Raw genomic sequence first — 10,896 nt, forward strand, 5'->3', positions numbered from 1 at the left:
TTTGTAAGAAACTATTTGTGTTTTTAAATCTTCTTAATAAAAGGAAGAAGGACATGAAAAGACGCTCTAATTAAAAAAAAAAAACGTCTTAATTTATTAAGATTTTCCCAAGAATATCTTGGCTTGACATAGGTTAATTCGTTATAGACCTTGAACTTTGATAACTTTTTAAAAATTTATATTCTTAAAATGCTAATTTTCACATTAATCACTAAAAACAATTATGATTATAAGCAATACTTTATTTAATTAAAATTAAATGCTCTTGACTGAGAATTTTACTTAAAATTTCTATGTAAAATAGTAGTATTTTTCCCTCTGTAGAGAACTGTGCCTGGCCCTTGTTGCACGCACATTTATCAGGCGGCAATCATTACGTGTTTGCCATTTTATTGCTAAAACTGTTGCGCCTCTTTGTCTGCTCCAGTAGTCATTGCTCCTTTGTCCCCATCTCTCTGGTCCCCCATATCCTTGGTCCCCCATCTCCTGGGGTAAGTGGGTCTCTGTCTATTTGTGACTTTGTTGCCGCTGCCGGCTTTGTTCTACTTGGAATTGCCTTTTATTTTGTGCTAATTGAAGTTGCTGCCATCATATTTTTTTTTATATTTCACCCCCAGTCCCCAGTCTCATACACACACACACACACACGCGTATGTCGGCTCGGGTTTGCTTTTATTGCCGCATCTATGTTTTGCCTGTTTTTGCAATTTTAATTAAAAACGTGTTTATAACAGCGCAAAATGCTGATGAGTGAGCAGAATAATTTATTTCAAATATATGTATATATATGTACACATATGGAAGGCATATATATATAGAAAGCCAGGCTAATATAGAAGCTAATAGTAAGTGCACGGCGCTAATTAATGACAATTTTCTCTATGGGCTTTAGTATGAAAATCCATTTAACAGCTTATCCTCTCAGCGTAAAAGATTATCTTTAGCTATATTCAAAAGGGGTGAATATGAAATAAAACTGCATTTAACAATTTTCTCTTAAAGTGATTGCGTTAATTGCCTGACAATGGCCAAGGACGGAAATAAGAACAAAAAATCTACTTAAAGTGAAGAAGAAATTCCTGTCGATGTGGCCTGGAAGTATGCTACATTTTTCGCTGCAATTTATTGCGCATAAGGTGGTGAATACACACACACTCACACACACACAGACACACTCGCTGCCATTTACACATTGCGAATTCCTTTGCATAACGCTGTGGGGAATGTATATTGCTAGGATGCCAAAGGAAGAAGCCACGGCCACAAGGAGATATGCATCCTCAGCTGGAGACGGAGAATCAGCAGAAGCCACACCACAAAGAATTCAATTGAATTGATATTCAAATGCGCTTTGCCAGCGCCAGAGAGAGAGAGGCATCCATTATTTGTCGATTTTACACATGGCACATGGCAAATGTAGGGGAAAAATGTACGACCTGCTGAATAAAAAAAAGCACTAAGACGACTAAAAAGAAAGTCATGCATATATTGAGGTATTCGAGGGAAGAAGTACGAAATCCCAGTTCTAGTTTTCATTAGTGCATTTTCACCCACACACACACTCTCGACCCGGGACTGGGCCAATGATCAGTGAGCCCTTTTTGATGGCTTCGATTGCTCCGTCGGACTGCAAACTATTTTTGTGCCATTTGCCAAAAAAAGCCAGTACCTTTTGGCCCCCACCGAATGCAACAAAACATGGACCAGGACTCCAAGGAGCTGCATTTGCATAACTCGCTTCCCCAAGGAACAAAAAGCAGGGCTGCTGTAATAGGGAAAGCTAAGGCACTGGACAAAAATGTAAACTTTTTCTATAAGAATAATATTAATAAAATAAAAATTGCTCATTTATATAAGTAATATATTTCACAGAAAGTATTGCATGACTTCGATAAAGTTGGAGCTATTTATTCAGGGTTTATTACACATTATCGTTTCTGCTCGGAGCACCAAACTAAAGAGCCAACCTAAGCTTACTATATTTCTTCAAGAAACTCTTCTCTTAAATTATTTTTCCCAGTGCATTATCAAAGACAGATAGACAGGCTAAGGCTCAGTGTTCGATGCGCGCCAGACAAGCAGCCAAGTGCAGAAATAACACAAAATAAATGGCGATGCGATGGGGAAAATAATAGGAGCGGAATGGTAACAAAAAAAAAAAACAAAAAATATAAGGGAATATGTATGCATTCTCCTTACCAAGAAAAAACTGCTAAGGGGCCAAATACTCGAACATTTGCAAACGCGGCAAAGTAGCGAAAATTTGCAAATTGATTGCATTCCTGTGCCTGCGCTCCAGTTCGGTTTTTTTGGGCTTGAGCTCGAATATGAAATCTTTGGAGGAGTGCAAATTTTGCACATTTTTTCGGGGCAACTGTGGGAATGTATTCTTGGCTCGCAATCAAAAAAATCAAATCGAAGGAGCTACAGAATTGGCAAAACAAAATTCAAATACCTTGGCACTAGTATTACATTTTCCTTACAGAATATGCTAGATATGCTGTTTCAGCTGCAATCAAATTATGCAAATCTCAAGATTAATTACAAACAGCACAGAGCAGAGCTCAACCTTAAATCAATTTTTTTTTGTGTATTTCCAAGACTCTGTGCTTTTGCCTTATTTTATTTGTACTTTATAAAATATTCAAACACTTTGACACACTTTGTCTGCCGGAGGAGCAGAATGAAGTGGAGATTTCGTGGGGCAGGACACACACAACGCAACACAACACAACACAGCACAAGAACCGAACGGAACAAGGCAAATTTTGTTGGCCAACAAAATGACACTTAGTGCAAAAACAGGAGAACACATGCCTAATAAATAATTCAGTGCGCAACAAGCGGACAACAAGCGCACTTGTGGCACCATGACCATCGAAACACCATTGAAATACCACCACTGACCAACTCCTGACCCTCTCCGACAGCTGTTTCGGGATTCAAGAAGATGGAAATCCAGTCGGATGTGTCCGCTCAAGTGTTGCGTGTTATGCGATGTACTTCAAGACGGACGTTATCCCGAAAAGTCCAGAGCTTCGGTCTCCGGTGAGACATATGCGGGTCATTTGCCGGGCGAATGAACCAAAATGAGGCAAAGAATCATATTTGAAGGATGCTTTTCGCTCTGCTCTGTTCGCTCTGTCGTTTTGTTCTTGTGTTCAAAAGAAACGAAACAATTCAATAAAATAACACGAAAATCTAATACTGAGACACGGAAATGCTTTTAGTCTGGACGAAAATTCGTCAAAATACAAAACCCGGCAAAGTTCCGCCCCCTCTACGGATGTACCTCTGCAATTCATGTTGTATCTGTGAATTTGAGTGAGTATCTACAAGATTCACCTTTGCTTTGCTTTGCTTCCTCCGCCCTAAAAACTTTGCCATGGTAATGAGCAGCCTCCACATTTGATTTATTAGTGCATGAGTTTTATTGAAATCCTTGCGAATATACAGGAAAATAATTTTGTCAGAGGTCATAAAAGTGAAAGATGAGCTTCAGCAAAACAAGCAAAGAAAAAATCATTTAGCATCACGATTAAAATAAATCATAATGTATAGGCTGAAATAGCTGCTAAAGTGGCCGGGAATAAAACTAAACGAACATATGCAAGTGCCGGGGCATTACGTATACGCCACGTAGCCGGCCACGTCCAAGCAAGCTCTACGACGACGGCAGACGGCAGCAAACAGGCTAAATGCAAACAGACAAACAAAAATGATTTATAAATTGGCAAGACGTGCATAAAATGCTGAGCAGCGGAGCTGAGGAGAGGAGCTGGAAAATAAAAAAACATTTCCACTGCATACGTAATGAGCCTGCGAGAGGATACGATGATTCCCTGGCTGGACTGGGCCAGACCCAGGGAAGTGGCATTTAAATGCGCGCATTTATTCACTTATAAATGCTACAAATAAAAATATGCTAAGGGAAATATGCTAAAGAGTAGGGACTAGTAGAAAAAAGTAAGCCCAAAAACCGGGCCAAGTGTGTGTTTGTGGCCGCAACTTACTGCCATAACTATGTCTATGTGTGGGGTGTGCCTGCCCCACTCCTATCTCCATCTTTAAATCGCATTTGGCCCGCAGCGGCAGAGGAATTCCTAAAAAATGTTCAACTAAAACGAGGAGGAGCAGGAGGAGACCACTTTCTGGCACGCTGACTTGGTTACTGCCGGGCAAAAGTAGCTGTTAGAAGAGGAAGCTGCCCAGAGAGATACTATCACCATGCCATGCATGTCGCTTCACACCAGCATACACACACACACAGATACTTCCACACACACACACACACACTCGCATGGAACGCACGCACATATGCCATGAATTTCATTTAGTCCGCACGTGTGTGCGTTAGTTAATATTGGCCACGTTTGTATGTTACGCGTATGTGCCTGTGTGTGTGTGGGCCTTTAAATTACCTCAACCATAAAGTAAACTTGCTCCAAGCAGCAGCAGCACCAGCATCACAAACACAAGGCAATATGTTGTTGATGGCATTTTAAAGACGATGCTGCCTTTGTAGCATATTTTAATTAGTTTAAATCACCTCGGCAATGGCAATAAAGACAAAAATACACGCAAATAATGGAGCAATTATAAAAAAACAATCAAAGTTGAAAAAGGATTCAGGTAGAAATCAAGTCATAAAGTTTATATGCAAAGGGGCAAGTGAATACATTAATTTCTAGGGTAACAAATACAGAAAAAATTAATTAAATTACTTTTTTAAAGGCAAAATCTCTGATAAGCTATGTCTATAAATACTTAAAATAATGATTAATCTTCTATACAACTTTTAATAAAAATTCCATCAATGACAATAAAGTAATAATAATAATTTAAACACAGTTTCAATCAAATTCTATTACTTTCCACCTTTAATATTAATCAAACTACTAGTTTCTGTTGGTGTATTCCTGCTGAAAAAAGTGTATAAAATGCAGCGCTTAACCGACTCCATCCCCCCGGCAGGATTCTTTAATGGCTGGCATGTGTCTTAGAGGGCGAAAAATCTGAGACTAGCTCTCTCCTCGGCCACCGCCGGGACTCTGTGAAATTGCGTTGCATATTAAAAGCATACTCGACGCCAACGCCAACGCCGAAGCTTGGCCAGAGTCTTTTGGCCAAGTCTTTGGGAGGCAATGATGATAATGCGGCACACGTGCACTAAAATGCAAGCACTTGAAATATTTATAAGCTGACTGGCAGATAAATCAGAGGCGCCTGCACTCAAGCTGTTGTGCCAGGACACTAGCAGCACTAAATGAAGAAAAATGAAGTTCGCTGTGTTGCAGCAGGTTTTAGGCAAGAAACTGTCAAACTGCCAGCAGGATATCTAGTGGATGAGAGGATCCTGCCTGATGCGGCTAAGGAGGAACCAGAGTGGCGGTGGCTGTGTGCACTTTACTGATGGATTTGCCTTGACGCCACAGCTTCCCCGTTTGATGCCGCCAAAGGGAAAGTTGGGGCCAAAAATAAACCAAAAAAAAAACCTTGCAAAGGTCAAAATTTATGCGCGGCGAAAGTGTTGACACAGAGTGCATGGTGATGATGTGTTTAAATATTTTATATCTCCAAAGATGCGCATAAATATTTGAGTGCCAAGACGTGTTGCGGTCTCCCAGAGGGTCTCATTAGCCAAACAAACTACAGAACACCGAGATTCTATCAAGTATATAAAGTGTTGCTTTCTAATAATAACTTTACAAAATATAAGTAATAAATAATAAATGCTACAACACAATAGACACACATTTGTCATTGTTTATATACATATTTTGTAAAGTTTAAAAAGGCAATAAAACCCCATTCAAACTGAAATAAAATAAATTCTTGTCACTTACTGGCCGTTCATTGTTTTCTCTTCTATTTTTGCAAGTCGAAAATCAAGATTTATTGTTTTCATTTCACTAACCTTTGTCATCAGGTTTATCTTTATCAATTTACAAATATTAAATATACATGTATTAAATAAACTAAGCTTGAATAAATATTTTTTGAACAAATTTAAAATACATTCCTGCATTTTAAAGGCGAATAAGGGTAACTTGCGAAAAACAATTTATTTGGTTGTCTTATTTTGAATGCTGAACTATATAAGCTACACTTGAAAAATCTTTTAAAAGTCCAATTAGTTGGGAGTTAAAGGAAAACAAATTTATCTTTGAGAACTAAACCTTGATGCGTTGCCCGGAAACCGTCCCCTTGTTCCTTTCAAGGACCCACCCAACTCTCCAACGCTTATTTACATGTCAATTGTAAATTGTTTTCCATGTTATTGTTTTATTTTTTCTTTTTTTTCGTTGAACACTTTTCACTTTAGTGATTTGTTGTGCTCTTTGTTTATCCGAAGAAATCGAAAACATGTCAAGCACTTGCCGTATATTGAGGCATGTGTGTGTGAATCCTGCGCTGATATAAGGATGTATATTCCCCCAGGTGGCTTCTCGCGTTGACAGACTGCCGGGGATTTAAAGTGACAGTGATCTGGGCTGAGCTGGGGCTGAGGCTGAGGCTGTAGGCAAATCTCTACAGCTAGGCATTCCATTACCCAAAAAAGGAAGAAATCACAACAAAAAAAAGCAAATGTATCAAATGTCAATCTAATTTCATTTTTACGCTCGACCAAATCTGTAGAAAGCCGCTGCTACCTCGCACTTTCTTTATATATGTAATATATATATATAAATATATAGATTTCTCAACAATTTGACAAATCGCATGTTGACATTTGTTGACATCTCACACACACACACACTCGTACGTACATTCCAGGACGAAAAAAAAGGAGAACAAAATGGGAACGTGACAAAGAGCACAATCCTGTTTCCCCCATTGATATCTCCACAAACTGGCAGAAGGGGCTACAATAATTCTAAATCACTGATGACGCCAATGGATGGCAACTGTAAAACTCAATGAATTGGAAAATGTTTTGTTAGCTTTTCCATCAACACTCACACACTTGCACGAAGAAAAAAATGGAAAAAAGAAAATAGCGCCAGGTGAGCACAAATTGGTGAAATTAAATCGAACGAACGAGTGTGTTCCCACACAAATTGAATAATTATCTACAAATATATATATTAAAAAGAAAATTGGAAAAATTTGCTTGTGGCTTTGCTTGCTTTAATTTAAATTTTATATTACAAAAAAAAGTAAAAAAAATAAGGGTGAAGATTTATAAAAATCATTCTCAATTTTCGTGGTTTCACCCAAAATTTATGCACACAAATAAAATAAGAGTAAATTGATTTATCTGCGGCTAAAGGAGTCTTCCTGCGGAGGGGATAAAGGGAACTGAAGTTAAGGGAGGCCATTGCCCTAAAGAGTCCACATTCATTCATTGGGGACACATTAGCCGCGAGTCTCACACACTCACACAGAAATGCAAATAGCTACACAGGAAGAAAATTAGAGTCATTAAGAAACAAACTTTTAATTAAAATTTAGAATACATTTTGTTTACATTCGAGTTTAACTGTTAAAGCAATTTTAATAATCTTTAGATATATCTTGAGGCAAGACTATGCTAACTTCGCATTTGGACTCCTCAGGTATTAATTTAGCGACTTATTAAATATCTGCACATATTTCCATAATTAAAACAATATCTTTATCTTTTGATCTCAAGACCTATATCTCTATAGCTTTTTTGGTCAGAACCAGAAGCTTTTGCATGTATTGTAACTAAAATTCCCAAGTAAAAATTCAGCTACGCACTCCTAAAAGGCCATGCAAACTGTTAAAATTAAATAAGTCACTAAAAATGAAGTACTCATATTGGGAACTGATAGATATGTTAACTTTATTTACTACTTCTTTTTCAGTATTTTTTTAAAGAATCTAACTATTAAACATTTATATAAATTAAATCAATTAGAAGCTTGCCCCCAAGAAAACGTTATCTAAATATTAAACGTTATTTAATATTAAAGTGAATGAGACAGAGGATGAAAATTAGACATAAATTCCACGAGAATTTATTTCAGTGTAACTGCGACTGACATACGCATGCTAATACGCTCGTAAAAAGGCAATTTCCACAAATTCAACGCACCTCAGCCACCTTACGCATTTGTTTTTTTATTATTTGTGTTTTTTTGGGGAGGGCCGCTAACTCAATTTTCTATTTGCAAAAATTTCTGGTTCCATTGTGGTTGGGCCTGAGGTCAGAAGAGGGTGGGCTAAAGGTGGGCTGTGGGCATTGGAAGGAGGAGAGTGGAAGTGGCAGTGGAAGGCAGGTGCCGAGCCCTGTCCATTTGGCCACCAGCGAGGCATAACTTATGCGGCAGATACACACGCACACAGGGGCGCGTTTTGCATACAATATGTCGGTGTGGGTCCCAGCATACATTTATTTCAATTTTTACAACTCGAATGCCATTCCTCTCCGTTCTCCGCTCTCCCACACACACCCTTCTCCCAATGAGTTTTCCTTTTACCCGCTTTTCCAGCTTTCCCTGCCTTGCGGCAGCGACTCGTAATGCGCTTTAAGGCATCGACATTGGCTTACGTATCGTTGGCGGTTCTGCGTCCGCTTTTACGATTACGTTTTTACAAGATTTGCATAAACACTTTTATCGAAATATAAATGACTTAAAGTGCTTTGAATATATAAGCATGCATGTAGTATATGCCCTTACTCAGGGGAATATATATTAGCTAAGTGAGAAAAGTGGGTGGAAATTAAGGAAAAGAAATGAGACACAAAATTCACTTCTATAAAGTAACATAAACTTTAAAATGGTTATAAAGATTTAAATGAATAAATAAATATTATAGTTAGTTAACTTAACTTGTAGGGTAACTATAATTCGTGGTTGTTAGTTGAGCCATTTCTCAAACTGAATTTCCTTCGCATTGCCTTCATGAATTTTGCAATTCTCGGGCGTCACATTACGCGCAGCTTTTATGGCGTCACTTTAACGAGCTATCAGTCCTGAGCTTTGTTTGGCCAGAGGTGTATTAAAAAGGATATGGGTATTGGTCGCAGGATATTGGCTAGACTTTTTAAAAAGGAGGAAGGTCTGCTCAAGTGGTTGAAGAAAAACTTACAACAGTGAAAATTACCAGGTAAAGTCCTCTAAGATAGATCTCCTTCCATTCTGCAGAAAATCTTGTCCCGGACACAGATTCTGATCAATTTCCATTTTATTGGCCTTCATTTCTAGTTGCTCCAATTTGTTTTGTGCTTTAGATCTTCCTATTAATATTGCCTATACGAGAATGAATGGGGTCTATGGTATCGCAAAACTGATTACAGATCCCACAGGGACCACTTTTCCAAGGCAGCCACACCCCAGAGATACTGAATACAGATCTCTCCGGCAATGAGATGCATAATAAAAACTGCCAACGACAACAAACTAACAAAAGTCAAAGCAATTGTAATAAATGACAGTCCGACATCTGCCAAGTGGCCAGAAAAGCAGGGGGAGGCGATGGTTCATGTCCTGGCAAATGCCAGCTCTGCAAATCCCTGTCCGCCATCCTGCAAGCGAACAGTAGTGATATCCACTCCAAATGGCATTCCCCGGCTGGGTAGGAAATTTTCTAGCATTTTGGCATCATTAGCATTGATTTATGATTAAGTTCAACCTCAATTTTCAGTTAAATCGTTTTCCTTGCCAGCCGCCCTCCCTTTTTGCGCTTGTGCGTCCTTCGGCCTTCACCGAATATCCTGGTGAAAACTTGCGAACTGGCGAACTGCGTGGGTTTGTGCGGGTGGAGAGGTAGGAGTTAAGGAGCAGCTAAAGGAGGCTGGCAAAACGTCGAAAACAAGAAATCAGAAAATCAGAAGTAGCTGCGATTCTCACAATCGGACGCACTGATGTGTATAATGATCTTTAGCTGGGATTTAAAACGGATAATAAATAATAAAAATACATGGCTATAGGGAAGGCCGCAGCGGGGGCGTCCTGAGAGTCCTGAAAGGAATCCGAGCTTACTATAAGTCGAAACGCGCGCCGGCTCGCTCTCTTATATAAAAAATGAATCGTTAAAAGGCCGAAAAGGAATATAAATGTTCGTTGCCACAACAAATCAAAAAAGAAAGGAAGAATACCATGAGGCCAGAAACGGAAAAATAAAGCAATATTCAAGAAATGTAAGTCGGAAATGGAAGACAATGCTTGACAATGGCCCATGATATATGATGAGCCACTCTCTCTCCCTCTGTACTCCTCCCCGTAAAGCCTCTCTGTAGGCTTCCACAGATTGAAATTGAAATGAAAATAGAAATAGAAATTGAAACAGATAGAAAGTCTCTGTGTATCATTACAAATAAACCGATATGAATGATGTTGAGTTGAACAAATGCGGCTTCATAATCCCAGCAGCGGCAGCAAACTCCACTCCATTTGAATAATGTTGTTCAATAAACAGAATTGCCTTCATTCAGCATTGGCATCCCCATTGATTTCATCATCATCGTACCACCAAAGAAAACTCACATTGTTCGCCTCTGACTCTGACTCTGGCATTTTTCTCGATTTAAACGGAAAAAAGCGAAAAAAAAGAACAGCGGCAACAGCAGCAGCACCAGGCGTATTGAAATATGGAATAAGTTAAAAGGATTTATTAACTTTTAAAAGCACCACAGCACACAACAATGGCAAAAGGACCAGAAGCAACGACAAATATTGTATGTCGACTTCGGAAAATGCCAAAGGTAACTCTCCTCCACGGCATCGGAATGTCAGCACGGTGGCATTGGTCCCTTTAATACGTTATGGTGGATTTATGCGGCGGCTTCATGGCCTTTTGTCGCTCAATCGGAAATTGCTCATACGCAGTGTGGGCCAAATAGGAGGAGGGAAAAAAGTGCAATGTTCCATTGATCATTTTCCTTTTGCCATGGCAAAGACTTCCCTTGAGACATGAGCAGGCTAT

Source organism: Drosophila serrata, unplaced genomic scaffold (genome assembly GCF_035046125.1).
Source record: "Drosophila serrata isolate PLE 108 unplaced genomic scaffold, ASM3504612v1 contig_269, whole genome shotgun sequence".
Classification (NCBI taxonomy): Eukaryota; Metazoa; Arthropoda; class Insecta; order Diptera; family Drosophilidae; genus Drosophila; species Drosophila serrata.